Source organism: Amblyomma mixtum, chromosome 8, assembly GCF_055824585.1.
Source record: "Amblyomma mixtum isolate Tamu chromosome 8, ASM5582458v1, whole genome shotgun sequence".
NCBI classification, from domain to species: domain Eukaryota; kingdom Metazoa; phylum Arthropoda; class Arachnida; order Ixodida; family Ixodidae; genus Amblyomma; species Amblyomma mixtum.
The window spans coordinates 127711179-127717322 of NC_143019.1; positions in this window are offsets into that span (position 1 = coordinate 127711179).

The following is a 6144-nucleotide window of genomic DNA, read 5'->3' on the forward strand; positions in this document are numbered from 1 at the left end:
CTGGAGCGCTCTGCGTCGATATCCCACTGCAGAGAACTTACTTACCTTTAAGAAGGCAAAAGCCAGAGCGCGGTATGTCCGAAGAAATGCAGAAAAAACCTCTTGGCAGAAATATGTCTCCTCAATAAACAGCTCAACAACATCAAAGAAAATGTGGGAAAAAGTGCGTAAATTTACTGGTGACCATACCCCTTTCACACTTCCTCTCTTGACAGCACCCGGGACACAAACATCTTTAGAAGAACAGGCCAACATACTGGGCGAGCATTTTGCTGAGATCTCAAGCTCATCCAACTACACAAGCACATTTCAAAAACACAAAGCAATAGCTGAAAAACAAAAATTTCCATCTGGAGCAGGTGTTCATGAGGATTACAACCAGCCTCTCACACTACAAGAAATAAATAAGGTATTATCTTCTGGAAAAAAGACAGCACCAGGACCAGACAACGTGCATTACGCTATGCTTGCACATCTCTCCGAGGCTGCTGTAGAGGCACTGTTAAAATTCTTTAATAAAATCTGGATAACTGGAGATATACCTGACGAGTGGAAAAAAGCAGTCATAATACCCTTTCTCAAACCCGGAAAACCACCAACAAGTCCTAGCAGTTACAGACCAATAGCCCTCACCAGCTGCATTGCTAAATCTTTCGAAAGTGTAATAAACATTAGACTGACCTTCATACTTGAATCTCGGCAACTACTAGATAAACACCAATGTGGGTTTAAGAAAACATGCTCCACCACAGATCACCTTGTCCGCCTAGAAAACACCATCCGGGAGGCGTTCATCCACAAGCAGCACTGTATTGGGGTCTTCTTCGACCTGGAGAAGGCCTACGATACTACGTGGAAGTTCGGCATCCTCCGTGACCTAGCAGAGCTAGGTATCCGCGGCAGGATGTTGAACTGCTTGAACGACTTCCTGGCTAACCGCACATTCCGAGTCCGCCTAGGAGCAACTCTCTCCATGACTTTCACCCAAGAGAACGGCGTACCCCAGGGGTGCATTCTAAGCACGACACTCTTCATAGTAAAAATGAATTCCTTAGCTAAAGTAATACCCAAGTCCATAATGTATTCAGTTTATGTAGATGACCTACAAATAGCATGCACGTCCTCCAGCATATCAACCTGTGAGAGACAAATACAAATCACACTAAATAAACTAGGTTCTTGGGCAGACAAAAATGGATTTAAATTTTCCCCTCAAAAAACAGTAGCTGTTCTTTTCTCATTGCGACGAGGCCTACAGGTCGATCCCAGTCTATACTTGAATCACACTGCGCTACCAATTAAACAAGAACACAAATTTTTAGGCCTAACTTTCGACAAGAAACTCACATTTCTACCACACATTAACAACCTTAAAAAGAAAGCTTCTCAAGCCCTCAATGTCTTAAAAGTGCTCTCACGGAAGCGGTGGGGGTCCGATAGAGCAAGCCTTTTACAAATATATCGCTCTCTGGTGCGCTCCAAGCTGGACTACGGGTGCATAGTATATGGCTCGGCAAGAGCATCCTACTTGAAAAGATTAGACCCCATTCATAATCTTGGTCTCCGCCTATCATCTGGAGCATACAGAACATCACCAGTAGCCAGCCTATACGTTGAAACTAATGAGCCCGCTCTTGAGGACCGAAGAATCGCCCTTACATGCTCATATGTCTTAAAAATCCGTTCTCTTCCGAAACATCTCTGCCATCCAGTTGTCACCAAGTGCCCATCTAAAAGATTATTCATCAACAAACCACATTCTATCAGACCATTACTATTGCGCTTTGAAGACAAATGTGAAGAGCTAACAGTACTAGATGCCCTACCGAATATTGCACAAAGGAATGAATATTTACCACCATGGTACAGCCTGCCTTCAGTATGTGACCTCACAATGACACATTTAGATAAAAAGCAAACGCCAAATGAGTACATATTACAGGAATTCTTTGCACTACAAGAAAAGTATGACACATTGAATTTTATACCGATGGCTCAAAAACAGAAAATCACGTTGGAAGTGCAGTAATCCAAGGAAAAAACAAACAGATAATGCGACTACCAGAATGCGCATCGGTTTTTACTGCTGAGTGTTATGCCATCTTTGTAGCTGTGGAAAAAATAGTAAGAGAGAATATCAAAAATAGCATCATTTACACCGATTCCCTGAGTATGCTCAAAGCACTGCACTCCAGAAATGCTGCTGAACCCATAATAGGTAACATCATACATAACATTGTTAAAATCACAAAACAAAAACGTAACATTAAATTCTGCTGGGTTCCTAGCCATGTTGGAATCGTAGGTAATGAAAAAGCAGATGTATGCGCTGCACAAGCCCGGAATGGCCAAATAAAACAAGTGAGCATACCGCACAGGGATTGCTTAAAGTTTATCAACAGTAAACTCAGAAATAAGTGGCAGGCCGCATGGCAAGATCACGTAAACAACAAATTACATTCTGTGAAACCAATTTTAGGGGAATGGCAATCTTGTAGGCATCAAGAACGTTTTACCGAAGTTATTTTATGTCGGCTCCGCATTGGACACACCCACCTCACGCACAACTTTCTGCTAGCCAAACAAAACAAACCTGTCTGTGAAATGTGTGGTGCTGAACTCACAGTGAACCACATTTTAATCTCATGCATAAAATTAGAAGAACTAAGAAAGAAATATTTCACAACATTTTACAGGGAAAGCATCCCATTACACCCCATGCTACTCTTAGGTGATCGAGCACTGGTTGACATTTCATGTATTTTTAGGTTTCTCAAGGAAGGCAACGTTTTAAACAAACTCTAAGTATTTTTAAAAAAGCTTCACCATTAACAAAAACTCTAACCTTGAGGTTGGCGCAGCATAGCCTCAGTTGCTTTTGCGCCATAAAAATCAATATAACTAACTAACTAAATTCGAAATATTTCATGTCCCAATTTCGGCTTTCTTCTGGTACATGTCGAATGCATTATTTGTGCGTTTGATTCACGCAGACTTCAATATATTATTGCAAGAGAATATGTTATTATTACTCATTCTAGAGTATCAGCCCACAATGTCCAGCTGTAAAGAAGATATACCAACAGGCTAGAATCAAACGGGAGCCCCGTCGGTGAGCCAAAGCTCAGTCTTTGGCTTATTACGTTAAGCTTCAGCAAGCAGCTAGCCTGGAGACATGAATACGCTAATGTTCCTCCCAGCTTCGTATCCGTGAGCCAGTTACGAATCGATGACATTCTGCACATTCGGTAAAAGACACTAGTGTTCCCGTTTCATTCCGGTGCGTAGTTCAGCAATGACTTCTGCCGTTTAAACTAAACCTGAGTTTCCTACTGCTTCACTTCGTCCATTGGCGCTTTCGGTGGCACATCCTAACAAATATAGGCTACATCCGGCTTTGTTGCAGATGGCGAATCGCCGTCCACTGCCATCGCGTGTGGTTCGGGCACCGGCTTCCTCAGGTGTCCCCCCCCGGGCGAATGATTTTATTTTTGCGGGTCTGTTTTCGGCGCACAGTACCCCATTTCGCTGTGTTTAGCTCTGGGAAGAAAGCGGAAATCATTTCTAACGAAGCGGTTAAGCGTAGAGGCGTTGGCATCCAAACCCAGAATGAGTTATCTCTGAAAGCCCATAGCGCACAGAATGTACGAAAAAAGTCTTTTTGATAACGCTGGGAGCTTCTAGCTCTTCCTGTAGCTCACTGTACAGCCGAGTATAACGGCAGTTTTTAGTAACATACTCGCCACGCGAATAACTTTCCACGCACTTGGCTTCAAAGCTAAGTTCGGCTTCAAATGCACGGAGACATTTCGCGACAAAGCTACGGCGCTCATTTGCTTAATGGGAGAGCCGGAAAAGGGGACCGAAATGCTGACATTTTGCTCCCTTGACCCGGTGGATGCAGTATGCCACGCATACTGCCTGAGGCTGTGTGAGACTTACGCTTCTCATATCAGTGTGGAGAGCATTACGTTTATTTGGCAACCGTTTAGGTGAGCTTCACGCATTAATAAGAAGCCATCGCTTATTTCCGACACTAATTTATAGGTTAAACAGAAAATAAAGTTACAGAGGGGCTTCAGACTACTTACGTGCTGTGCCGCGGTGGCTCAGTGGTTTTGGTGCTCGGTTGCTGACCCGAAGGACGCGGGTTCGATCCCGGCCGCGGCGGTTCAAATTTCTTTGGAGGAGAAATTCTAGAGGCCCGCGTACTGTGCGATGTCAGTGCACGTAAAAGAACCCCAGGTGGTCGAAATCTCCGGAGCCCTCCACTACGGCGACCCTCATAGCCTTAGTCGCTTTGGGACGTTAAGACCCAATAAAACCAAACTTACGTGCTGTGAATCAGAAAGCATGCACAGCGGGGTGTTCGGCTGCACCGATAGCGTACTGCTAGAATGCAGTGGCCAGCAAAGCTGATATGTTCGCGCCGCCCGAATAGCAGTTGATGAAGACGACATTCCAACTCAGCGCGAGAGACTGACAGTTTAGCGAGCGAGGTGGTGTGCTGCGGTAATGAAAGAGTTCCTTCCTTTTCTTTTTCATTTCTTTTCATCCGACATTCATTGTTTTCTCTTTTAATTAAAGTCAACATTGGTTATATTATTTGTACTTGGATACGCCTTTGTTACAAAAATTGTTTCCACGCTCTTAATTGTAAATGGCTGTCTCTCACAAGCAGTCCGCATTCGGTCTTCTCTAAAACAGGGTCCTCATTGCCTCCGCTCCTGTTAGAACTTGAAGCCATTTTGCATAATTAAGCGTTATAAACAGCAGAGCCTTCAAACTTTTTTGTATTATGGGTCACTAACTTATGCGGATGACCTCGCGTTTTCCTGCGCTGACAAGCCAAGTATCGACGGGATTACTTCATTAACGGAAGACATCGGTTCAGTGTGAGGAGCTCGGATCAATGGTCATAAAGGTTGCTGTCTCTGGTTTGGCATGTGCGAAACGACAGCTGCGCAATATGCTGGTATACAATGAAGACGTAGCCCACCCAAGTACCTTCGCGTCACCTTTGAGTTCTTATAAGCATAGTGCACATTACTGGAAAGACCGTGTTCAACTCTTGAGCGCTATGCTCAGACTTTTGTCCCCCATTGTCTCTCAATTTGTGCGTGCCAACAGCATGTACTCTCTTTCTCTCAACTGAAGTTTATTATGTACTCTAAATTATTCATTATACATGACTAGATCCAGCGCATTAACAGTTTTTGCTACTTTTGTGTGGGATTAGTCTTTTCAATAAATGAGGCACGATAACCTTTTCTGGCCTGTAAGCTCGGGCAGACTTGGTTTAGTCCACCCTATAATGCGTTCACTCTTGGAAGTCAATTTAGTCCATGGTTTTGCCGAGCCTTTCTGTCTTCTAATTTTTCTGATCGTCCGTGTTTGTGGGCATTAAAGCATGAAGTGTATTTGGCTGTTCGTTTCCGACTTGTTCGTTTCTGCCCTGAGTTCCTTTTTTCATTTCTGAGGAAATGGTTGTGCAAGGATTTGTTTTGAATGCTTTTCCCTCCGTCCATGCACCACTCTGTGTACTTTGGTTTGACAAGACATGTCGTACTCAAGAGAGTACGTAAAATGCCTCTCTCGCAGTGCGCAAAAATATTTTTCTATAAGCTAGATACCTAGATATTACCAATTAAAACATGCATGGCTAGAGAAAAGGGGTGCTTTTGCGTCTACAGTAAACTATCGCCTTTGTGATGCCGCCGAAACTATTCAGCATTGTTTCATCAAATGCAAAGATGCAATGCTCTTCTGAGATATCACGCAACGGGCACTGAAAATAAATTCTAAGAACGAACAACTATCCTCCCTAATTCGAAATTAGAGCTCGGCTCTGTAAGTGTTTCAGGCTCTGTAGGCTCATTGTTTTGCTTCGCTGGGTCGTTGGCACGTCTGGTGACGATATTAGTTTTATAGTACTATTGGTTGCTGAAGACGACGGTGAGCAATGCACAGCGCCAGAGTGGGTTGCGGTTTTACACGAGGTGTCTTCAGCTGCGGCGACAGCCTAATGCTCTAGCGCAGCGCCCTGTGAAGCTGACCTGTCCGAGCGGCCGCGGTTTCTACTCCCAGCCGTGGATACGGACTACATTTCCTTTTTATCTTAACGCGGCGTCACTTTTGAGAAGT